Here is a 27191-nt window from a genome sequence, read left to right as displayed (position 1 = left end):
ACATTTGGGTTGTTTCTACTTTTTGGCTATTGTGAATAGTGTCGATCTGAACATTTATATATAAGTTTTTGTTTAAACACCTGTTTTCAAATCTTTCGTGCATATACTTAGGAATAGAATTGCTGGGCCATATGGTCATTCTATGTTTAACTTTTTGAGGAACCACCAAACTGTTTTCCATAGCATCTATACCATTTTACATTCCCACCAGCGATGTATGAGAGTTTCAATTTTTCCATACCTTTGCCAATACTTATTATTTTCCACTTTTTGAAAAATTATGGCCATCCTAGTGGATGTGAAGTGGTATCTCATTGTGGTTTTGATTTGCATTTCCCTAAAGACTAATAATGTTGAGCATCTTTTCACGTGCTTGTTGGCCATTTATATATCTTCTTTGGAAAAACGTCTATTCAAGTTCTTTGCCTACTTTAAAATCTGTAATGGGCACTTCCATAAGAGGAGACCCAAATGTTTTGAGCAGTAGAGCACTGTTGGAAAAAATGCATAGCCTCCTGGGGTCACTAAGCTGAAAAGTAACACTTTTTTGAGGATAAGAGTAAAGACTCAATCACATTAATTTAAGGTGATTCTTTTTCCTACACTTAGCAATACTACATCCGTCGGTTTTTACAACAAATATTTAAACATGTATCACACATTCATAGACCATATGCTGCTTTGTATACAGTAGGGACTTACTAAATAACTTAAGTATAATGGCTACAGAATTTCTTTGAAGAAAGAGTTTAGAGGCAGCAATCTAGTAGGAAAGAGGAGTGGCCTGAAGCTGTGTTTGCATAGCACTTATGTATGATTGACAAAATACAATTCATCTACAACAAAGAGTAGGGGAAGGCCGATGGAGATCATGGGGGCTTAAAGCTTCTCCTTTTCCACAGTGGTTTGGCACTTTCACTGTGTCTATAACCAACTGAGAATCTGAGGAACTATAATCTGTGAAGGAAACACACTTTCTCGGATTTATCAATGGCCAGTCACACAAATGTAGGCACATGACTCTTCCTTCCCTTCGCTCCAAGCTTGGATACATAAGAGCAAGTTGATGAATAGATACCTGAAAGGAGGTGTGGACTAGTGGTAGAAGAGGTAAGCAAGCACGTAAACGGGAGAAAATGGACTGATAAGTGGGTAAAAGTACGGATGGGGAGTAGACAGGACTTCTGCTTAGTGCAGCAACGCAGGCTGCTGGCAAATAGTACTCCAATACGAATCTTAATAGTCCAGATTAGTCAGCTCAACCACAAAACCAGGTTCTGATGGAGTCCTTTTAAAACATTCAATTTCATCCACTCTGGCACCTCTGAATGTTAAAAATTGCCTCACTGGGTCCAAGTGGCTCTGACTAATTTTTCCCATCCAGTTCTCTTCAGATCTTTGGTGTAGATCAACAGCTCGTGAGAAAAAATGAACGAGGGAGTTGGATGTATTACTGGCAATCAATTACCCAAAGGCTTTAAACTGGGGACACAAAATGGTGGCAGCTTTTCCCAGGGCTGCTCTGTGGAAGAAAGGACAATCTAGGAGAACAGGATAAAAACACAAGTTGAAAGAAGAGGGAGTTTGTGACTGGTTTAGGGATTTTCTCACCCCTCTCTAGGGGCTTCTGTTAGAAAACAAAATTGAAATTATGCAATACAATTCCTTCCATGCCTTTCTCTTGCTCGGAATTAAAAATCATCTACTGAAGATTTTCCCACTTCAAAACCCAGGCAGGTGCTTTCTACTATCAAGGAAGGTGCCCGAAGAATAATTTGTTTCTATCAGAAATAAAGCATTTTAGTTCTGCCACAAGCGGTGAGATCTGTGTTTATAAGTCTCTCCAAAGGCAACTCCATTTTTGCTGCTCTCCTCTCATTTTCTTTTGATGCATAAAACCTGTAGACTGGAGCGCTGTGATTGCATTCGGCTCCGGAGCAGTGTAATTGTAAATATTCATTGGAATTCGAGCTACATTTCCCAGGTCTCTCCTAGGGCTGTGCAGCTATGCAAACAGCAGCGGTGCCACATTAGCTCACAGCCCGGAGGCCGCCTATTTCCCCACAGCCCCTAGGACCCTTTTTGTAGAGCAAGCGCATGCAGAGAAACTGGCCCTTAAACACCATTTCAATCTACCCTTTCACTTGTTTTTTCTTTTCTCCCCCTGAGTGCTGATCCTTAGTAATTCTGTCTGTCAGTCCCAAATATGCATTAAAAAGAGAGCCATGTCCTTGACTAAAATGTCAGAGTCTGAATGCTCTTGCTGTGCATGTGATCAAACTATTTAGGAGATTATTCAGATTTCAGCCATTTGGTGAATATATACACACACACACACGAATACATATATGCAGCAACTCTAGATGAAAAACTAGAACAGATACTACTGTAATAAAGATATAAGAGCACTCATGATTTATTCCGTCTTTCTCCAAGTTAAAATATGCAGGAGTCAAAAATAAATTAATATGGGATTGGGAATATCATATTAGCTATAACAACCTTACAATAAAGAATTATTGACATATTTAAAACATAAAAATTCGGCCAGAAGGAAGCTGTGTTTGACTATGCTGATTCAATTCTCAATGTATTGCCTATAAGGCTGAAGTTTAAGGTTCAAGTCGGGCTCCCCAGATCACCCTCTGATATGTCTTCTGAATGTTGGATGATTAGATTCCAACAGAATTCAGGGCACCTGCAATATTAACTTCAAAATAATCCAAGGAAGAAATCAATGCATAGAAAAATGACCCATAGAAAGCAATTTATAGAATGGAAAAAAAAGAGAGATATGCTATTAATGTTGAAACTTTTCAATGCAACAGTAAGTCTAGATCGAAATTTTGGGGCCTGGCCAACATTTAGACTTAATGATGAAAGTGAAAAATTACATTAAGTGGCAAACATATAGAATGGTCAAAATTTCGTATTTACAAGGAAAATTATTCTTAATTTGATTTACTTAGGTGAGTTCATGAGCAAAGGCACTCTGCTAGGCATTTTGGGGGACACAAAGATGAATGATGTATGCGTCCTATGCCTAGAAAGTTTGAAAATTTAGCAGCAGAGAGAAGACGTACAGAAATAGCTATGCTATAAAAAGGACAAAATACTACATTACTTCGAGGGAGGGTGTGAGGGGGAATTATGAGCAACTTCATGACAGAGGTGAAAATCAACCAGACTCGGAAGCAGTAGAAAGATTTTGACAGATGGAGTTGGAGGGAGGGAGAAACCTTTCTCTGCAGAGAAGTGGTATGGGTTGAATTGTGTCCCTCAAAGAGATATGTTGATGTTTGAATCACCAGAAGCTGTGAGCATGACCTCACAGCTGGAAATAGGGTGTACAGATGTAATCAAGTTAAGATGAGGTTAAACTGGATTAGCGTTGGCCCTAATTCAATGACTAGTGTCTCTATAAGAAGAGGGAAATTTGGACACAGGTTGGGTAGGGACATTTGGACCCTCTCCTGGGTAGGGTAGAAGGCCATGTGAAGATGGAGGCTGAGACTGGAGTTACGCATTTACAAGCTAAAGGAACACCAAGGATCACCAGCAACCTTCAGACGTTAGAAGAGTCAAGGAAGGATTCTTCTCTTAGAGCCTTCAGAGAGAACATGGTCTTGCTGACACCTTGATTTCAGACTTCCAGCCTCCAGAACTGTGAGAGAATAAATTTCTATTGTTTCAAACCACCCATTTTGTGGTGCTTTGTTATGGCAGCCCTAGGAAACTAATACAAGAAGAAAGAAGACATGGTTTAGAGGTGGGAAGTGTGGGACTTATTCTGAAAGGTAAAGTTTGGATTGGCTGGAGAGCAGTGTGTGTAAAGATCAACAGTAGGAATTAAATCTGGGAAAATAAGAGGGCTCAGATTGTGGAGTCTGGGCCTTTATCTGCAGTCTATAAAGCATTATTAGGAAAGGGAATGATGAGGGGCCAGCCCCGGGCCTTAGCGGTTAAGTGCATGTGCTTCGCTACTGGCGGCCCTGGTTCGGGTCCTGGGCGCGCACGGATGCACCGCTTCTCCGGCCATGCTGAGGCCGCGTCCCACATACAGCAACTAGAAGGATGTGCTGCTACGACATACAACTATCTACTGGGGCTTTGGGGGAAAAAATAAATGAATAAAATTATTAAAAAAAATAAATAAATAAAGCAGAAAGCAGGTCAACTCCTGAGAGAGAGGTGTGACTGAGTGGGTTGTGAGCTTAGGGATGGGAAAGATGCTATCTTTGGGGAATATGATAAAGTGAAGAAAAGGATTGCTAATAGGGCTAGTTCAGGTGGTAGCAACAGTGTCAATTGACAAAATTAATTTTAATTGACAAGATATAACTTTTTCCAGCAAGGTCTGTCAGCTTACAAGAGGCAGGCACGTGGAAAAGCAGATGGGGAGGAGAGGCCAGTGTTGATTATGGGCCAGTTAAGGACAAGAAAGCTCACAACCAAGGGATCCCAGGGTATAGTAAAGGCTGGGATAGAACTGGCGTCTGAAAGACTTTCTGAGTGGGCATCAGTGTCCCTGTTCTTCAAAGTAACCTAAAAATAGTGAAGGAATAAAGAATCAAGAAAAAAATGAAGGTAAAGGATAAAAATTGTGTTCCTTTCAAATCTCTTCAATAAATGGTGTTGGGAAAACTGGACAGCCACAGGCAAAAGAATGAAAGTGGACCATGTGCTATCGCCATTCACAAAAATTAACTCAAAATGAATCAAAGACCTGAAGGTGAGACCTGAAACTATAAAACTCATAGAAGAAAATATAGGCAACACACTATTTGACATTGGTTTTAAAGGAATCTTTTCGGATGACATGCCTACCCAGACTAGGGAAACTAAAGAAAAAATAAACAAGTGGGACTTTATCAGATTAAAGAGCTTTTGTAAGACAAATGAAACCAGAATCAAGATGAACAGACAACCAACCAGCTGGGAGAGAATATTTGCAAAACATACATCTGACAAGGGGTTGATCTCCATAATATATAAAGAACTCACACAACTGAACAACAAAAAAACAAACAACCCGATCAAAAAATGGGCAGAGGAAATGAACAGACACTTCTCCAAGGAAGATATACGGATGGCCAATAGGCACATGAAAAGATGCTCAACATCACTAATCATCAGGGAAATGCAAATCAAAACAACACTAAGATACCACCTCACGCCCGTTAGAATGGCTATAATCACCAAGACAAAAAACAACAAATGTTGGAGAGGATGTGGAGAAACAGGAACCCTCATACACAGCTGGTGGGAATGCAAATTGGTGCAGCCTCTATGGAAAACGGTATGGAGATTCCTCAAAGAATTAAAAATAGAGATGCCCTATGATCCAGCCATCCCACTACTGGGAATCTGTCCAACACACCTGAAATCAACAATCCAAAGAGGCTTATGCACCCCTATGTTCATTGCAGCATTATTCACCATAGCCAAGAAGTGGAAGCAACCTAAGTGTCCCTCGACTGACGACTGGATTAAGAAAATGTGGTATATATATACAATGGAATACTACTCAGCCATAAAAAAAGACAAAATCGTCCCATTTGCAACAACATGGATGGGGCTGGAGCGTATTATGTTAAGTGAAATAAGCCAGAAAGAGAAAGACAAACACCGTATGATCTCACTCATATGTGGAATATAAACCAACACATGGACAGAGAAAACTGGACTGTGGTTACCAGGGGCAGTGGGGGTGGGGGGTGGGCACAAGGGGTGAAGGGAGTCATATATATGGTGATGGACAAACAAAAATGTACAACCCAAAATTTCACAATGTTAGAAACCATTAAAACATCAATAAAAAAAAAAAAGAAAAAAAGAAAAAAAAATTGTGTTCCTTTCTTCCTTTGTTCATTCCTTTTTCCTTCTAATTTATTCATTCAACAGATTCTTGATGAACGCCTCTCCAGGTCAAGGCATGGGGCAAGAAGGCAGGTGTCAGGTCTGTAAGATAACGTTGCCTACTCTTGAGAGTCTGAAGTAGCAAGAACAATAAACACTTAGCTTACATTGTCTACCAGGAACTACCCTAAGAGCCTGGCTATGTATTAACTCACTTAGTACTTTAATTCTCAGATTTAGGAACAATAATTACGCCTCATTTCCCCGAGGAGTGACTTGTCAAGGTCACACAGCTAGTTGCCAGCAGAGCTGGGATTTGAACTGAGTGAGTCTGGCTCCAGAGTCTCTGTCCTTAACCACTGTGCTATGTGAACTAAAAAGGTTTTGAAATGGGTTGTAAGTAGGACGATTACATATTCCAATCAGTCTGGGACAGACCCACTTTATGCCTGTTGTCCCAGGGGAAATATTCATTATATCCTCTTTCAGTAGAAGGTTCGGAGGATAAATTACATGGTCACCCTAATTATAAGAAAAACTAAACAATTGCTGGGCTCTTCTTCAAACAATTAATTGCTGGTTCATGTGATGAAGAGAGACAAAGAATTGTAAGTCCTTTAAGGAAAATAAATGAAGTGGCTCCCCCTTGCTACGATACACAGCCTCAAGACCTGCAAGACCAGTTTCTTCAATCCCCTTGATAAGATCACAGCCCCTTCCCCATCCCTCGTGGCCACTGTCCCTCTGAGCTCTTTAACCCTACTGCTTTCAATTAAAGGAGAAACACAGACAGGTGCATTCTCCAAGCTGCCACCAAACGGAGTTCTGCACACTCATTCTTTAAGCAGTAATGGAAATGGAACACAAAAAACACTACAGAGAATTTGTCCTCCATCTCTCTCCTCCTTATCTCCTTTCCCTATCTCCACCCACAGGCCAGCACTCCACCGTTTAACCCAAACCTCGGGCATAATACCCACGCCATATAGACGTGCTGCCTCGGCCAGAGCTGGTATCAGGCTGACGCCAGACCATTTGCAGCAATGCTGGCTGTTGTGTGGCTGTTGGTAACGGCTTCACCTCATGTGCTTCCTCTCCTTATTGTCTTCAGCCTCCCCAGGGAAGCAAGGAAATTGGTACCAGCCAACATGGATTTGGTGCCCTATGAAAAAAATGTGCTCCTGTTGTTGCCAAATTAGGCCCCTTAGAAGATTTAGAGATGTACCCTCAACTTCCTGTGGATGAAAAATGTATCACTTAGTTTTCTAATGCTTACTGATGACAGGCACTTACACAACATTGTGATTGGCTCTTACTCCAGTAATACCATTTAAAATGCTGCAATGTGCAAAAATGATGGTAATATCCAGGCCAGAACAAGCAGAGAACCAACTCAGCAAACTGAACAGAAGACATCCATCCAGGGTTTCCAACATCCTGCCGAGCGACCATTGTTCTGTAAGGCTTTATTATTCTTAGAGGTTTTAATAGGTTGGCCCACAGAATTCTCTTATTATTTCTCTGACTGCTTTTTCTATTGTCTCCTCTGTTTGTCCTGGACCCTCCGTTTTTCCTTCCTCTGAGCTCATTCGTGTGGTGAGTTTATGCATTCATAGTGATTTCAACTACAATTTAGATTACAAACGGTTCCAAATATACATTGGAACTGCCTAAAGGGCATTTTTCTTTCTCCCTTCCTTCCTTGATAAGCTCATCCTCTAATATGATTTTAATAATAGCTAACATTTATCATGTGTCAGGCACAAAATTGATGCTTGGAATCCTACATGGTAAGTACTATTACTGTCTTTGTCTGCAGAGAAGGAGTTAGTAAGTGGTCAAACTGAGATTTGGACCCAGGAAGTCTTGCTTCAGCACCTATGCTCCTAGCCATCACACTCTGATGCCTCTTCACAGCCAACTCCTTGCTTCTCTGCCTTATGACTAGATTATGCCAACAGCTTCCTAATACTCCTTCTGGCATCAGCTGAAAATAACTCCATTTGCACATGGAAGGTTTACTGTGTTCTCTGCTGATCAAATATAAAGTCCTCTGTTAGTTCTCCAAAGTTTTCCACTCACTTCTTTGTCACCCAAGCCCACTTCTTAGGCTGATCCTTCTGCCTAAAACACTCTTCCTACTTCCTCTCTGGGAAACCTTTTACCTCCTTTTTTAGGATTTACCTCTTTTAGGAAGTCTCCTCCAACTAACTATAAATGTAAGGATAAATTACGTACAGTCAGGAACGCTGTCTTCTATTTCTTTACATTTCCTACAAAGTCTAGTGATGTTTATCATCCATTAATATGCAATAAAGATTGTTAATGTACTGACATAACCGTCATAACCAACACAGGAAAGAACTCAAGCTGGAGTGCTGAGAGGCATAACTTAATAATTACTAGAGACCAAAGCGTAGGTCTTCATCTATAGGGAGGCTCCTGTGCTGTTTCTGGGCCTGTTTGTCTTCAATTTCACTTTTCATTCTTCCCCTGTTCTGCTCCACATGGCTGGGAGCTGAACCTCTACAGGCTGCATTTCTAGGCTCCGAAGTCAACTGGCTTCCAGCTGGCTTTGGCCAATGGGAGGAGCTGGAAGGAGAATGGAGTGTGGGAGGGAGAAACTAGGCATATCTCTCACTCACCCTCTGCTTTAGGGTGTGACTCCAGCAGGAGCTGTGTCTCCTCTGTAGCTCCAGCTCCATCCCCTAGGCCTGCCATGATTCCAGTTTCCATGAGGTGAGCCTGGTCCCTGGACTGGTAGCACCGCATCTTCCCTTTGTTTCTGTGGCATAGGAAGGGTAGTGGCTTCCTGCTATTGTTAACCTTACCACCCCACTGGCTTCTCAGCTCCTCCATGTAATTCCCTGCATTAAATTCCCTCTGTTGTAAGTACTTGAAGTGCTTCATTTTCCTGGTTAGACCCTGCAAGAGCAAGCAACCTCTTTTGTCTTTTTATTATTATCCTAATAGAATCATGGAAAAACTCTCTTGGTAAAACTAAATCCCTGTAGAGATATGATTATTTTCTATCTTCTCGTTGTTTGAGTAGGAGGTGAGATCTGGCCATATGCAGTAAGCTTGCAGATGAAGAGATGAAGGCAATGTGGTTGCAACAATGGCCTTAAGCCTCTAAGATAGTATTGATGCATGTGTTTCAAACTTACAACCCTTCTATCCTTGAAGTTCTCTATTGTAAATAAAATTTGAATATACGCCACAAATACATAGCTTTGTAAGTAGTAAGGTAAAAAAAGAAGGGAGATTTCTTTATAATTTCGTGGTAGAGTTTTTCATGGTAGATTTCTTTACAATTTCAACCTAAAGATTATGACCCTATCTCATTATTTTATTGGTATATTTAAAGGGACTAGTTTAATGTTTATAAACCAGCAGGTATGTTCACATTGCTATAGAAAATGGGGCAAACACTAAGCTCAACACAAATTCCAAGGTGAAGTCAGTCCCTAAGATGAGCCATAAATTCGCTCTGCACCAATGCAATTGGAACCATGTGGTGAGCAAACAGGACAGATGTCATCTGTGTTTGAGGAATCCATGCTCAGCCATTCAGCCATAGCATCCGCCTGCCCTGTCCTCAGCTCTTTTCTCAACCATATCATCTTGCGAGATCCTTGGGAGTATCTTTAGAGAAGGCTTTGCAGTTTCTATCTAGACATAACTCCTTTGATATGAGGAAAGGAAATAATCAATTTAACTATCTGTACATTTGGTCACTTAATAAATATTCATTGCTCATCCCCTCAGTGCATAGAGACCTAAAATGAGAAAACCTGTCTACAGAAGACACTGTTGATTTGCTACCCCAAAGCCATTCCCAACCCCCTTGTCTCTCACAACATCCCCACATAGAGGCTGGAGTGGTAAATACTTGCTTTCCCAGCCTCCCAGGCAGTAGGGGTGGCTGTGTGACTTGTAGGGCTGTGAGGTGGAAGCAGACATCCGCTGAAGGGGTGGAAGGGGGGCTTCCGGGAAAGCCTCTTGTGTCCAGGTAGAGAGCAATAGGCAGAGGGCATGATCCATCTTCCTTCTTCCCTCTTCTTTCTTCTTTGAACACGGACATGATGGTTGATGCCATAGCACTCATCTTGCAACCAATATGAAGAACAGCCAAGAATCTTAGCATCTTTGGTTCTGATGTCATAGTTAGAAAAGGCCTGGTTCTTTGATGATACCTTTGAGTGTTGAATCAATGCCAGCAACCACCTAGACTTCTTATGTGAGGGAAATAAAACCTATTTCTGTAGGCCACTATCATTTCTATTATTTACAGCTGAACAGAGTCTCAACTGGTAGTTTAACTCTATTATAATTGCTGGCTTTAGATGCAATTTGTAATCAACTCTTTATTCAGATTGTGCTTTCATTTAAATTTCTCATCTCTTTTCTCTGCTCAGCATTGATGTTCTTAGCAGGGGGTCAACAGACTTTTTTTGTAAAGGATCAAATAGTAAATATTTTAGACTTTACAGGCCAGATAGTCTCTGTCACAACTATTCAACTCTGCCATTGCATAGTGAAAGCAGCCACAGACAATATGGAAATGAGTGGGTGTGGCTGGGCTTCAATAAAACTTAATTTACAAAAAGATGGTTGGCCCATGTGCCATAGTTTGCTGATCTCTGGGCTTTTAGTAAAGCCCAATTGAGAAAGTAAAAACAGTTCCAACTCCCTGCAGGTTCCCAGCCTCCATCTAACTCCAACAGGGTCAGTCAATTTTTTTTCCTTCATGCGCTTTTCACCAGAGGGATCCATGGAAAAGACTGAGTGCAGTCCCTCTGCTAAAGCCAAATCAGAAGGAGTGTAGAATTCCTTTGGGAGAAATGTTTCCCCAGCAGATATGGTATGGAGAGTGAAGAGAGTGGTTTCAGATTTTCCCCTCCACATAGGTTTTCTTATAGGACAACGGATGCAGGGTAGGAGAACTTTCACTTCCCTCCACCAGTGCTGATGGTGAGAGACCTGTGATAGTTACTGATCTTGTGAATATAATCAACTCTCAGCAATTCAGGTTCTACACAAATTGTGAATTTTCTCTTATTTTCCCTCCTTTCCTCAGGCCCTTTCATCTTCAAGTGATGCCAAGGAAATTCAAGGAGATGCAGCTCAATCTGTCAACTCCATTCTTTGCTAAGGCATCTCTGATAAGGGGAAGCTGAGTAGGAGTTGGAATTATCAGCTAAAATTGGATTTGGGGATTATTTGTGGATTTAAGTTATGCTATCCCTATTTCCTCTTTCCATGGAGTACTTCATTAGTTCTCTGTTGGGGGTGGAAATGTGAATCAACTGTAGTCAAAGTTTCTTTTTCTGATATGGAACAGAGGAAGACAACACTAGTTTCAAAAATCTTCACGTATTGTGAATGTGTTTTTATAACGTTCAACTGAGAGACACTTTGGAGCTGAGAAGTTTCCCTCTTACTAACATGCTGAGAGTCAACTTAACATTTGGGCGAGGAAAACATTGCCCAATTTCTCCTGAATTTAATTTTGATGTTCCAGTTGGAAAAAAACCCCAGAATTTTCCTTTAGGTGGGTTCAAAAGCAAACCATCTCCCACGATCAACGTAACTCCTTTAAGGGTGAAATCAAACAGCTTCATTCCTTACATCTCTGTTTCTGCCATTTGGGGAGTGATTTCTGGTTCTGTATATTTCTACCTCCGGAAATACAAAAAGTGTGCAAAATTGCTGTGAAGCTCTGATTCGCTGTATTTAAGGATAAGAAATAAAACTAATGCAATCCCAATTCCAGTGGATTAATGAGGAGATAACACAGTTTGGGAGGAGGTCTCCAAATCACTGCAAATACTATTTAGTTAGTCATAAGTACAAAAAAATACATGTAAATTATTTTCTATCATGATCAGTCTTTAAACAGAGGCCAAGGGGATGAGAAGAAGCTCTTATGAACCTTCAAATGTCAACAACAGGCCCAAGGAAATGGATCTTTGTCATTGCCAGGTTATGTGAAACTCAGATGGAAATTACCTGTTCACTTCAGTTTGCTGGACAGCAAATGCTATTCAATTCAACTAACATTTATGAGTTCCCTGCCATTTTCCAGCTACAATGATAGGTGAAGGGGAACATTGAGGTGAACGGGTTCTCATGACATTCACATCCTGTAGGGAAAAGAGACCCACGAACAAATAAATCATAATCTGAGGGATCTATGCAACTACAGAGGTATGTTTAAAGTTATAAATGTAGTATGAGTAAAGGCAAGGTTAAATTTATCTGGGGAAGTTAGGGAAGGCTAAGGGAGGGTATGATTTCATGATAGTGGGTGGGTGGGGCTTGGGCATGGGTCAAAAAAGTGAAAAACAGGCCTAGAAACAAAGGTGACTTCTTTCAAGAATGAGTAACACTGGGTGGTCACTGTCTTGTTTTTCCTGTGGGACTGTCACATGAGACTCTCAACAAAAGAGGGGAACTCCACTAGACCACCACAGATGTCGTAAAGAATGCTGACTTCCCACCAGAAGACCTGCGTTCAAGTCCTAATTCTTCAACTTAACAAGTTTTGTAATCTTGGGCAAACTGGTTAACCCTCCAGAGCTTCAGTTTTCACTTATGTAAAATGATGCAGTTGTACTCTGTGGTGGTCCTCAAACTTTTGTATCTTGTATCCCATCAATGATTGAACTCTGTCAAGATAAGCCAGTTTCCTTACCACTCTGATCCCTCCTCCCTCCAAACGAAGACTGGTAGAAGAAAGCTTCTTTTTCAAGCATAACACTTAAATGCTTATGGGCATTCTATTGCCATTTTTATAATTTATGCTTTTCTATGTTTTTCTAGGATGTAAGAAATTTTGGAGAGTAAATTTTATCATGAATCCATAAATATTCTAAAAACCTTGCAGCCCATTTAACCTATTTTGTTTTCCTGTTGGTTGAGAATCCTTCTAGCATCTCGCTCCATGCTCTTCTTGAACACTCAACAATATGGGTCTTTTTAAGTTAAATTAAATTAAATTTAATTAATTAATTTATTTTTGCTAAGGAAGATTTGCCCTGAGCTAACATCTGTTGCCAATCTCCCTCTTTTTGCTTGAGGAAGATTGGCCCTGAGCTAACATCTGTTCCAGTCTTCCTCTATTTTGTATGTGGGTTGCCGCCACAGCATGGCCGCCAATGAGTGGTGTAGGTCCGTGCCCAGGAACTGAACCCAGGCTGCTGAAGTGGAGTGCTCCAAACTTAACCACTAGGCCATGGGGCTGGCCCCAGCAACAATGGTCTTAACTTCAGTCATCCCACCCTTTTCTAGTTGAGATAGCTCAGGCAGGAGGAGTGAAAAGGGGAATAATAACACACACACTGGAACTAATAAAAGCAATTGTACAGTTGATTGTAAAGACCAAGGGCTGAAGATGTATGTGGTAATCAAATAGCCTTCCTTTGGGACAGCTGGAAGAGGAAGCAGTCAAGAGCCTTAAGGGCAAAAAGGAACCTGCAAGCCTAGGTCACAAACCTTTTGTTTGTACTGGTTTGTTAGGGGAAAGAATTTAGGCGCTGCACCTGGCCACCGATGGTTGCACAGCAGTTACTGACTGAGGAACAGATGACAGAAGTTCTGGGTTTGACCCTAAGCTTTGCCACTCCCTTAACATCTCTGTATCCTAGTTTATCCAAATGTAAAAGCAGAAATGACTCCTGCTTCACAAGGTTGATGTGAGGATTTCATATGGATATGGTTTGAATCTGAACCATGGAAAAATATTCCAGAAGTAGTAGGAAGTAGAGAATCCCTAGTTGGCTGACCATAGCTACTCTGGCAGTCAAGACCAGATTTTCAGTTGTGATAGATTCCAGGAGTTCATATATATATTTAATAGTTATATATATATTATATAACAATATATGTTATTATATATTATTATAAAATAATATATATTATATTACTCATATGTATTTATATATCTATACTATATATAGTATATACATATCTATACTATAATGTAATTATATTTAATATAAATATTTTGAGGGGATTCACTGAAGAAGAGATCAAAGACTGGGAAAAAAGGATAAGTAAGGATATGCTATCTAATTGAATTAAATTATTCAAAATCCTTTTAGAACAGCTAAATCAGGAGGCAAGGAGAAGTAATATTTACTTCTTTTAAGGGAGATAAAAATCCTTCTTTAGTTTTCTAAAATTTGGAGGCCCCTTCCATTGGCTTCTCCACAGCCCTGGCTCTCATTCCCCAAAGCAGAAAGAACAGAGTTCTCCGCCTCTACATTGATGATTTATCCCGGTCACTGAGGGGACACTCGGCTAACTGAGGTTAACAGCTTTCTCAGTTTCATTTCAAAAAGACATTAGCATGGAGGCTCTATGAAATGCTGATATGCCAAATACTGATTCATTCACCTGCAGAGTTTGCTATAAGGCAGGGACCTATTTGACAGGCAGGGCTGAGCTCCCAGCCTTTTCCTAAAGGGCAATCCCATAATTCATCTCCCAGCGCTAAATTACACCTGACACTTCACTGAAGACTTCAGGTGCACTCATCCAACTGCAATAAGCCTAATGCAAAAGAAGAGAGTTGGAAATAACGAAAGTATTCTTTTTGAAAATAATATAACTAATTCAATTGTGGGCAGAAATATCTGTGATGTAATACATTCCAAGGCAGGGTTGGGTTAAGGGCGAGAATTGAGAGGATGCGCATGCTTTGCCTTTGTTTAGTGGGGATGTGAACTAGCTGTGGACATGACAGGAGAGGGTGGCCTGGGTCAGGTCCTTACCCTAGCCGTGGTGTAATGCATGGGGGCCTCCACATCATGCATCACTACCTGTGCTACATGCCCCTTGACATGTCCTTAAGCTTGGTCTATTCCCTAAAGAAGTGCCGAGTTTTTCGATAATCTGGGCTTTCCGTACTCCATTTTCCTTCCAAATTTGCAGGAAAGCCCATTGTCTAGAAGCTGCAAAGCAGTGGGCTCTTGCTACTCCTCTACAGGGCTTTCTGTGGAGAGGCTGGGCGATGGGCACAGGAGAAGCAGAATGTCCGTCTCCCAGCCTTTGGCAAACGGCGTCCCAGTAGCCACGTGCTTTAGCATGGAGGTTTCCTTGTTATCAGTCATGGCTATACAGGCCCTTGGGATGATTTAGTGGAAGAGAAGTGAAAACAACTTGACAAGCGCGTTCATTATCTCGCTTCCTCATGCCCCTGCCGGGGACTTTTCATCCACTTTTTCATCGTGTGCAGGGGCCTTTGTGGGCCTTTTTATTTGATGCTGTGTGAAAGAGTTAAGCAGGCACATGAGGCTGGCCAAAGCTCAGGGGAACTTCGGAGGGGTGAGGCTGGATGTTTTCTCTCTAACCCACGAGGTCTATTTGAGTATGTGCTAGGTGTTGGGGACACTGCAGTGAACAGGCAGACACAGGGTTTTCTTCCGTGGAGCTTCTGGTGAACTTGGGAGACCCGAGCTTAAGAGGAAGAACTAAGATGAGTAAGAAGAAAAACTAAGATGTGTACAGGCGGACAGCGCCCAGCACCCACTAGGTGTTTGATAAGTGTTTGCTGAATGAAGAAATTGTAAATAGGGTCAAAAGCCAAGAAAAGGAACTAAACGTTATTAAGTGTCTTCCAGGTCCAAATTCCATGCTAGGTCCTCTCCCTTATGTTATCTAACTCAGCATAGGATGAACAGTCAAAGTCAAGGTAAGATGCTGGTATATGGCTTCCGAGACTATCTCTTTCATGGTATACACATGGGAAACAGTGTTGTTTAGTGTAGAGATCCCAAGATTAGGGCTTTAGTATTGACTCTGTCATTTATTAATGGTGTTGTCTTGGACAAATCATTTATCTTCTCTGAGCCTCAGTTTCCACATCTGTAATTCGGGGATGATAATACCTCTTTCCTAGGGTGACCAAGAGGATTTGATAAGATGGTGAATGTAAAAGGGTTTGATTATAAATAAGATTCTGCTCTCTGTAAAAGGAAAATCAAATTTCATTCAGTCCACTTTTTAAGAGTTCATTTTCTTTCTAAACAAAGAAATTTTTTACGGTTTCAACAATTCCAACAACAATATCAGAAACAAAAGTAATGGTATTTGGGGACATTTGTGTCAGAAAGATTCTTATAATAAACCAAAGGTCATTCAAGGTGATTATTTGCCCTGAACTTATCACATATTTGGGAAAATTACTGATACTCTAGTAGTTATGCCGTTAAGTGGACATAATTAAATTCTTTCTTTATAAATCAATCTCTTTTGCTCCTTCAGCATGTCTATGAATTCTTTACATGAATTCAAGTTTGGAGCACACAGGAGCATAACATCTCAGATTCTAACTGAATAAAGAACCACCCTCTTTAATGACAATAGGGGTTTAAATGCACTTTCCCCAATCAGCATTTTAACAATTACGAAAATTGTATATAACTATATCCCTAGTAATCCTTTGTTCTTCTTTTAGTTGTGAAAAGAGGCTAAGTATCACCTTTGTTTAATTTTACTCTCTACTTTTATTTTAAACTCTTTTTTGTGCTCTAATTGTATCTTGATTTGTGACATGTCCTATGTAAAAATCTGTGAATTCTATAATTTCCTTCCCCTTCCCCAGATCATTAGTGAGATGGTTATATGATACCAAAGTGGGCACTGGTCCTCAGGGATGCGCTGGACACTGTTTCCCACCTAAATGTGAGGGACCACCATTTGTCATTACTCTTTGTTTATGGTCCTTCAGCCAATTTTCAATCTATGTGACCATGCACATATTCTACCCAATTTGAATTAATTTTGCAAGTGGAAATTCATGGAGCAGTGTATCAAATGCTTTAGTAAAATCCATATATATTACCTCTAGTGCATTCCTTTCATCCATTAATCTCGTAATGTGATTTAAAAGAGTGATCACGTTTGTCTGGAATGATTGTCCTTTATCCATCCCCAAAGCTGCCTCCTGCTCTTGGCTCCATTATCCTTGACATCCTCTCAGTTTTTCTCTCTTCACTTCTGGTTCATTATATTATTAGGCACAGAGGTTACATTTTAATAGATGATAATTACTGAGAACAGTTTTGAAAATATTATGATTTTCTGTTTGGAAAATACGTTTTGTTTTGAAAACATTTACAATTTTCAAATAATCTTTAAAATGTGGATTATTGAAAATACTTTCTATTGATTGTTAAATTCACAAACAAATCTCTTTATGCAATCTCTTTATTTCAAGCTATGATTCTGTTAATAATCTATTTGTCCAGGTCTTTCTTGGTTTCTTTTAAAATAAATTTTTGTTATAAAGTATAGTACAGTATTTAAGCCATCTTCCCTGTTCTGCTTGTTTGAATTGTGTTTCCAAAGCCATATTTTCCTTTCTGCCTGGAAAAGATGTGTACTGCGTTGGAATAAATTAAGGGTGATTATAAATATCAAATTCTTGCTGTAACTCTAAAATAATCATATCAACTATGAATGCTTATATTTACTTGCAAAACAAGTCATAGCAAATGTTTCTCTGTGTGTATCTGGATCAATTTGCCTGCCCGCTAAAAATATTTCTCACCTTTTAGACTTAGGTAGAATTTTCTCCTGAAGAGGTCAAGGGTTACATGCCAAATCAGTAAATTTAGGGTAACAGTTAATTCAAAATATAAGATGTTTCAAAAGAGCAAGGAGAGCAGGAATGAGAGGAATAATAATGAAAGAGAAGAATGATAAAATCAGGGAGAAGCAGGTATGTAACAGGTGAAAGAGCATGCACTAAGCAACGGACCTTTAGAAACCTAGCCACGAGAATGTCAGGTAGGGCTACGTGGGACTTCTTTTCAAAAGGTGAAGAGGCTCAAATATGGATTGATGCTTTGAGATCCATTCTTTGACCTGTAGTACCAATGCAAGCTTCTTCTCTCTATCTATCATAGACATTATCCAATCCTTCTTCTTTGCTCCACCAACACTCTGGTTAAGAATGGAGGACTCAGAATACTGCTTTTTTAACTTTCTGCTTCAGTGGGTGAAAGTAGGTGAATGCTGAAACAAGGATCAGGTCCACAAGGATATTGAGGCATCTTCTCTGTGGATATTCACCAATGACCCTGATAAGATACCACTTGTAGGATATATGTGGTGCACATGGGTCAGTGTCTTATTAAATGACGGGGTGAGGGGCTGGCCCGGTGGTATAGTGGTTATGTTCGTGCACTCTGCTTCCACGGCCAGTGTTCACAGGTTCGCATCCCGGGCGCGGACCTATGCACCACTTATCAAGCTATGCTGTGGCAGGTGTCCCACATATAAAGTGGAGGAAGATGGGCACAGATGTTAGTCCAGGGCCAATCTTCCTCAGCAAAAAGAGGAGGATTGGCAACGGGTGTTAGCTCAAGGCTAATCTTCCTCACACACACACAAAAAAATTTCCTCATACAAAGGAAAAATAGGATGGGGTGAAATGAGCTTTATCTAAGTCAAGATCTTAGGACTTTATATTAAGTCAGATTCAATTTTATAATCTGAATTTGTGGTTGACTAGTCTATTCCAATAAGATATTCTATAGAAGTGTATCAAAGCCACTGAACTGCTAATCAAAAACTCAGGTTCAACATGCGCTCATGCACAAGAATATTGAATGGAAAACAGCTACTAGACAATAAATGTGGCTATAAATTTTTTCCCAATTTTATCTCCATTTTGATCTCTATCCTCTTTCTCCTGTAATAGACAAGTCCATTGTAGATCAAAATCAACTTGTACCCAAGAAATATGCAGCCTCACGTTGATATGTGAATACTCATTCATTTGGGTTGGAATGGCAAGTATTTATTACTGGGAAAGAAGAGGTGCATACAAAATTAAGTTAATATGCATGAATAAATGCTGATGTTTATGTGACTTTAATATTAAGAAGTTGAGTGCATGTTGGAAAGTGTTCCTTCCTGTGTATAAGCATCTATGCTTATCTTACACAAAGCATTTGTGCTGAAGACTTAAGAGGCTTTTATTATTCTATTTTTCAAGGAAATATTAATAATCATTTTCAAGTGCCTAGAGTTTTAGGGAGAATTTACACATTTGTATACATGCCTTAAAATAAAAAACATGTTCCCTGGATTTTTTTGACTGATAAAGCCTTAAAAGCTCAAGATGTGAAGAAAGCCCTCTCTCTTCATCCCCCTACTGACTCCTTCCCTTTCTGTACAATGAGAACCTAAAAAAAAAAGAAACATGTCTGAGACTGGGATATTATTATTATTAGGTCCTTAATATGGGATTATGATCTTTTAGGAGGCTATAAACCGAGAATTGCACTAAAACAGAAGTAGAACAGGATCCACATGGCCATCTTTACTGCCTGGGACACGAAGGTGCCATTGATAGAAAATTTGACTAAAGTAAACCCTCAAGCTACTGACTTTAATTTTCCATTAATTTTAATTTTCTGTGATATATGGCTCCTTTGTCTTTGAATTTTCCTTCCTCTTCCTTTTCAATATCTAGTGAACTTCTGCTATGTGCCAGACATTGTGCTAGGTGGTGATAATATAAGCCCTGACCCATGCCCTCCGGAATGTGCACTCTTCAGTAGGGACACAGAAGTAAATTGATGCAGACCCTGTGGTATGCTAAGTGTTAGATTACAGAAGCTGTGGCTGCTCTTAGGGCACAGAAGAGTGCAGTCTGTTCCACCTGGGGAAGGATTGGTGAAGTTCTCTAGAAGAGATGATGCTTCAGCTGAGTTTTGAAAAATGAGTAGGAACTAGCTAGGATAGAGGTTCTTAACCTGGCATCCACTGATTCCTAAGGAGTCCATGGATAGAGTTCAGTGGGTCTGTAAACTTGGATGGGAAAAAAAAATCACATCTTTATTTTCACTTATATTGAACCACAATTTAGCATTTCCTTCATTTATAACTGTGGGAAACAAACCACAGTAATATTAACAGTACCAGTGACAATGTCACCAATAGAAATCACAGCCTTTTTTATATCACATCCATATCACATACTGTAGGTAATCTCAAAATATTCCTTATGTTCATCACTACCACAGTAGTAGCTCTACCATTGGATCTTATCAACATGTAAGTAAAAAGTACACATATTATCATATCAGACATTGGTTTTAATATTTAATTGATTTTAATATTTTGATAACTGGATTTCAATATAAATTGGTTTCCTTTGTAATTCTATATATTTCATTTCATAAATTTAAAAGCATTATTCTGAGAAGAGGTCCACAGGTTTCAGATCTACGGCAGTCTGGCAATGGGGTCCATGGCACAGAAAAGGTTAAGAAACCCTGAATTGGTGAGTAGGTTGGGGGAAGGGGCAATGGTTATTTCAGGAAGTTTATGCTCCACTTTAAGCACTTCACCTCGATGAATCAAATTATACTTCATGTTTCTTTAAAAGCAAATGTTGGTAGATATGAGGACTAAATACGTGCACAACAATTTTGTAAAATGTAGTTATATATACTTACTATGTTTTCACAGGGACATGTTCCTGGAGAGCAAATCTACTGATTAGGCATATTAATAACTCACAGAATTTCTGAGCCTGACAAAAAAGGTCTGCCATGACATCAGATTCTGCAGCCAGTTGTGGCTGAAAGCCACAGAAGATGCCTGATATACTTATTTGCTACCTTTTCTTGCTTGAGTAGAATGCTAATGATTATTTAAGATAACCAACATTTGCCTTTCATGCATTTCAATGGTTGTGATAGGTGCTAGAAATATAGAATATGCTAAAATTTTATCAAACATTAATGGGAGGCAGCAGATAGTTTAGGAAAGAGCACTTGACCAGGAGTCCATAGCCTAAGGTTAGAGGCCCAAGTCTGACACTAATATCTGTGTCACCTTGTGCATGTTGTTACTGGTTAAATGCAGATAATGAGTCTTGCTCTAACTTGTCTTGTAAGTTTACTCTAAGGATCAAATGAGTACAAAATATGCTCAGAAAGGCTTGAAACATAATACATGTAACTAATATAGAAATAACAGGGAAATATCAATATCATTATATTGTATGTTATGAATAAAGAAATAACAGTAGAATATTTCTATCCTTGCATTATAAAATATATTGAATATAAAAAGTTTCAGACAAATGGGATTGAAAAATATATCTATATGTATTAAATATAAAAGGCAAATGTAGCATATGAGTATATCTATCATATAGGAGTTAAATTTCTACAAGACTGAAGACAATGAAGCTTGTTATCCTAAGCCACTAGATGATTCCATAATAAAATCATTTCCCTATGGCTGGCAACAAGCTTTCAAATATGACCTGTAGGAACACTAGCGCAAGACAGCAATGAATTTATGTATGTGCTATTTAGATTTAGTGGCACTAAGATGGCAAGAAAACACATTTAATTAGTGGAGTGCATTCAATTCTAAAATTTAGATCACTTTCTCCAAATAAGCTTGTTCTTCAGAGGAATCATGCAAGCACATGTTGACAAATATTGCAAACAATGGGAGAAAGACGCTAATCTCAGGATTTTTCTTCCTAAAAAAATTTATTCTTACTAATTATGCTTTTCATTACAACCTAGCAGAGAAGGATTTAAGTACCAACCTGGGTCTTCTATTCTCTAGGTCAATGTTGAAAGTTTATTTCTACAGTAAAATACACCTTTCACATTCTGGGTGTCGCCATATAAATCAAACAAAGAGAACTGCATTCCAATTCCCTCCATTACCACAGAAGCATACAAGTTACTAACCAGAACATTCTCCCATTTTTAGCTTGAAGTGTTTTTCAACCTCAAGTATGCTTAGAAACATTCTTAAGCCAAGGTTAGTGTGATTATACCTGTTAGACTTTTATTCTATATAAATTATCTAAGCCAAATGGAGTCCAGGATACTGACCCTTGACTGCCAATTGGAAGAGTCCCTAACCCTCAATCATTTGCTAAAAGAGACAAATGAACTAGATTTGAGTTCTGAAACTACCACTTCTGAGTAAAAAAGAAAAAAAAGCAAAGCTTAATATGCATGTGGGAAAGACACAGTTAATGCAAATGATAGAGAAACGTGGGGCACTACTCTAATCTGCTTTTGTGCATTGCCTCCCAAGTACAGACACCTGCACAGAGATACACAAACATACATGTATTAACTCACACAATTGGACCAGTGTGACTAAACATTCTAAAATGAGGAAGAGCAAAACCCAGAGAATTCTTCCCACATCCCAGACAGTGCAGACACACCCACTAACACATACCCTTGACAAGCGTAAGATGCAGAAGTCCTTAAACAATTTTGTAGGCATCAATTACAAATTAATGAAACCTGCTGAGGGCAGACACAAAGAGACACACAGTTCAAGATATAAGCATTGAAGTAAGGCAGACACCTGATAAAAATAGTGAGAAATTTCATAACTGAAAAGATTGTATCCTGGACACCAAAGCAGATGATGGCTTCAGGGTGAACAGATTTGTATCCTGGACACCAAAGCAGATGATAGGTTTAGGGAGCACAGCAAATGATTTCAAAGACCGTTCTCCTACCACTTAAATTCTAAAAATTAAAGTCGAACAGTTCCAACCCTTTATAAGATTGTCTTGCAGTGGACAAAGCTTTGGTCAATGGTCTTGGTCTTGCTGGCTGGCTTCAAGGGCTCTACCCTCAAATAAGTCCTCAGCATCCTTTCTTTTTCCAGTATCTTGAGTAGGGGATGCTCTGTTCACTTCATGTGAGCTTAGATTTATGAGGTCTGAGAAACAGGAGTGTGGGGCCCTTCAAATCGTTCTTCCAAATTTGACATGGCAAGCAAGCCAACACAGGGTCTTGGCATTAGTTAACACATTTGCGCTACAAAGCTGTTTGTTACTGGATCCAATCTGATGCTCCAAGGCAAGCAAGAACAAAGAAACAACTAAAGGAGTCTTTTCCTCACTCCTCCCAAGATAGCCCATTCCTTTCTGAGTCCAGGTTCCTGAATGCACATGAAACTGTGTAGCCTTGACTGGAGGGAGCGGCACTCCCTCCTCAGCTGGAGGCTGCATTCAGAAAGAATGGATTTTTCTCGGCTTCTGATAGTCTATGACATTGAGCCTGTCACTCAGAGGGTGAGCAAAATAGGGTTCAAAAGAGAGAACAGAGATGTATAAACAGATGCAAGAGAGTGAGAAGAGCATACAGAGTAGGGAGATGGAAGAGACTGATATCAAATGTTACCCTGGAATGGGCCACTCTCCCTGTGCCTGCAAGAGGCTCCTAGGCTATTTTAATTATAAATATTTATATCCATGGAAGCAAATTCAGAAGGATTTATATCCCAGGGGAGCGCAGATCAATAGATCTGAGCAAACCTCATCTCCAGGCTGACCACTTAACACTGTTATCACCGATTAGGGCTGCATGGCCCTCTGGGAGGGTATTGGTTCTCCTCTTGTCCTTTGTAGGTCCACCCCATTCTTGGCCCCAAGAGGCAATCGATAACAGGATGCAGGGATCGATAACCAGGACATCTGCTTGGCTGCAGTGGCTCACCTTAGAATCAGAGTTTGGTTAGCCCTCATCTATCTCGCACACCCCCATTCCTCCCTCACAACCCCTCCATCCTCCCAGATCTGCTGGGGGCATCCCGATTTTGATCTTTAGCCCATTAACTGAAATCAGCAGAAATGCTGCCGACTCTTTTGAGTCAGGAAAGAAAGACTTGGTTATCATTTGCCTCACTTTCCAAAAGTGAGGAAACTTACCAGACCTCAAGGATTGGGTCATTTCCTGCCTCATGGCCTGTGGCGTGCTTCCTGCTGCTGATTGTCTGGCCACCAAGTACTGTCAGAGCGGTTGGAGCTGGCTGGGTTTCTGTTCCAGGTCTGCCTGCGTCTCCCTACGCTTGGTCTGCAGTTGATAGATCCTCTGCTCCTGAAGCATCCAGCTATTGACCCGCCCAGGGAAAGAAAGAAAAAAATGGAAAAAAAATCAATTAATACTAAACAGCTTAACAAAACCCTGCATAGCACAGGCCTGAAGCTTACAGGATAGGAGTTGGGGTGGTCTCAGTGGCAACAGTGGTTGTGGGGACAGGCTCAGCCAGCTAGAAAAGCTGATGTTCCAGGGACAGGAAGCCAGTATGGTAGGCGTGATCACACTCACACGCACACACACACACACACACACACACACGCAGGCTTGGTCTGACATGCCCTAGTCTGGGAGCAAATGGGAGAGTGCAGGTACATGTTCATTGTGAGCTGGTGGAGGGCAACACATTCACCAAAACAGAAGAAAGGCTGCAACCAAACTCATAGAAGGGGTGGGTATTTTACTGTTTTCTGGTTCTTTTTGGGTGGGCGAGGAGGGGGAGGCGAGGAGATATTGTTCTGTTCTGAAAAGGTGATACCGTTTACGTGTTGCAGGAGAGGCATCCCAGGCATTTCTTCGTGCATCTCTCTATCACACCACCACATGCAGACACACAGGAAGCTTTTTTAAAGGGGGCAAGAAAATGGGGGAGCACCATACCTCAGCTGCCAGGCCCTTTCTCTTCTGCAGGAGCTGGATTTGAAGGCTCAGGATTTTTGCATCTCGCTGTTCCAGCTGTAAAGAGTTTACATAGGGAGGGAGCAAGGAAGGATCATGAATGTCAACCAATGAGCAATTAGCATGACAAGACTAAAGTATTGATCCACTAAAGCTCGCTGCACTGCTGTAGCCCCAGAGGTAGAGCGGCTCCCCTGTCACTAACTCAGACAGTGCATTTCAGAAGCCTGTAATGTAGGGCTGGCTACTTTTGTAGCCCTGTTTCCCTTCTCGGGGCAGGGGAGGGTGGCACCTTCATGCTGCTCATCTGTGGCTCTCAGGATGGTCCCCATCCCTGGACAGAAATCTGCAGAGACGAGCGAGCATAAAGAGTGGAAAGATTTTGGCTGTCCTACTTCATTCATTTTTTTAAACGCAGCTCCTTCCCGATGGCACCAGGCTGTTCTATGTATTGATTGGAGAAGGGCTAGGGCGAAATCCTGGCCTGACAGCTGGGGCTGGAACTAGTGCTGTTTACCATTCTGCATGGTCAGGGGCAATATGCCTTCTGCAGTACCAACTTCTGGCCAATCCAATTATGTACTTCCTGGGCACATTTTATTCATTTTAAACCCTAAGGGTCAAAATGGGAGGGGAAAAGGTGCTATTTCACTGAAGAGGCACCCTTTTTCCTAGGTACAAGGCTATATTACATCAACAGAGAAAATGATGGAGTCTGAGACTTGGCAGACGTGGTGTTTAGATGACACTAGCCAGGTGAGGCATTACCCCTATAAGATTCTCCATTCTCCACTGATTCCTTCCCTTATTACTCTCAACCATACGCATACTTCACAAATTCACTTCTTAAATTGCTTTTCCAATTTCTTTCCATCCCCTCCTTTAAAGACCCACTAGCAGTCCATCTTCTCCATGGAACCTTAAAGTAATGGTGATCATTTGTTTTCGTGTGAGCTTCTGCTCTGTTCCCAAACTTCTTTATCACGATGAGCAATACAGATAGGGTCTCTATACTCAAAGAACTTACAGACTAGCTGAATCAATGACCCATTCATAACAAAACCATCCATCCATCTTCCATCATCCATCCATCCCCCATTTGTCCATCCATCCATTTGTTGATTCATTCAATTTGTGCCTTTTGAGAACTTCCTATTATCAGTAACTTCTCTTTGCTAAAAATACAACGGTGTGGCACAGACTCGAGTGCTCGCTAATAGCCATTTTCTCCTCTTCTTCCTAGGCATACTGGTAATCTATACTTCCCAGCTTTTTTCAATAGAGCCTTGTAACTGAGTTCTGGCCAATGGAATGTGGGTGGAGGCGAGGCATGCCTGGCCTGGCTCATAAAAACCTCCCACATGATCCTTCGTCCTCTTTACCTTCCACTGCGACCCTGATAGCAACATGTTGAAGATGGTGGTGCAATCCAGGTCTCTGGGATCCAGTTGGAGAAGAGTTGCCTGACCTATATTGGACTATAGCACTAGGAATAAATTTTTATGGTGTTAAATTACTGAGATTTTGGGATTTTTGTGTTAATGTAAATGTAGCAGCTAGTGTTACTTTTATTGACTAATAAAAATGGTGAACAAGGATAGACATGGCACCTGCCTTCATAGAGCTTGCAGTCCAGTGGGTGAGAGAGAGAGTAAAAAAGCAATTACAAAAATAAATGTAAAAGCACACTGTGATAAGTATCATAAAAGAGAGAGTGTCTGAGCCAATACACACATATATCAGAGGAAACTTACCAGACAACTGCCATTGCACAATTATGCTGAGATCTGGAATGTGCAAAGTTGCTGTGGTTAGAAGGAGAGAACTATATTCTATAAACAGAAAGAACACCAGTGTGAGTAGGACACAGAGAATGAGAAGGGATACGGTGCAACATGAAGATGGGGGTAGGTAAGGTCCATTCAGGGCCTTACAGATTTTAGTTTCCATCCTAAGATCATTGGGAAGTCACTCCAGTGTTTTAAGCAAGATTGATAACGAAATCTTATTTGTATTTTGAAAAGTTCTTTCTGTCTGCAGTGTGAAGAATGAATTGATAGTTCCATTTCCAGCCATATGATGGACCAGATAACCCCAAACCCTTCCACTGAAAATGTTAAGATATTTTGAATAAAATAGAACATACGTTCTTTTAAATAATTGGCTAAGATTGCAAATACAGAACTCCCCAAGTGCCAGGTACAAAGAGGGAACTGAAATGAGAGCAGTAAGCCATGGAACGTGTATTTGCCTTGAGGAGCATTGCCACTCTCAGCGACGGCAGGGATTGGGTTTAACACCCATATGGAGACAAGGGACCATGAAAGTCAGGAAGTTAGAAATGATTTCCTCACACAAAACTGGGACTCTTAAAAGGATGGCCTAGGGAAAAAATTCCATCTGCTCTCACAAGGATGCTTGTCTTTCCCTGGCCCATAGTGGGAAAAAATTCTCCCCTGAGAATTTGTGACTATACCTTACAGGTTTGGGGATTTATATTTTACACACAAAGTTCAGAAATCTCTAAGCTGAAAAATTAAAATCAAACTTCGTCTCCAGCTAGTAATATCCCTGCGGCATTTGGCAGGAGCAAACTCAAAAATACTCTGGAGGGCCACAGCTTCATATTGGTCACCTAGGATTCTTGCAGAGAGAGTGCTACTGAAGATGTACCCACACATTACAAAACTGAAAACCATGAGTGAGAGTAGTAGACAAAGAAAACAGCAAATTTAGATCTCTGAGAACTTTAGGTGATAGAACAGTTTGGTAAGACTGCAAAATAAGCATGCTTAATGTGATTAAAGGCATAAAAGA

General features: G+C 40.5%; 1 protein-coding gene and 1 long non-coding RNA gene across 2 annotated transcripts in view; one reads left to right on the top strand and one right to left on the bottom strand.

The window, feature by feature from the left end:
- PKD1L3 (polycystin 1 like 3, transient receptor potential channel interacting) overlaps positions 1 to 27191 on the bottom strand; it is a 354098-nt gene that overhangs the window by 269479 nt on the left and 57428 nt on the right. The window lies entirely within an intron of this gene.
- On the top strand, positions 25004 to 25887 carry LOC131396165 (uncharacterized). The gene is made up of 2 exons (XR_009216434.1): positions 25004 to 25130; positions 25618 to 25887. It is a non-coding gene; the product is annotated as an uncharacterized LOC131396165 (long non-coding RNA).

This window comes from Diceros bicornis, chromosome 32 (genome assembly GCF_020826845.1).
Source record: "Diceros bicornis minor isolate mBicDic1 chromosome 32, mDicBic1.mat.cur, whole genome shotgun sequence".
Taxonomy (NCBI): Eukaryota; Metazoa; Chordata; class Mammalia; order Perissodactyla; family Rhinocerotidae; genus Diceros; species Diceros bicornis.
Note: the sequence above shows the minus strand (reverse complement) of the source record. Positions and strands in the feature narration are given on the sequence as shown.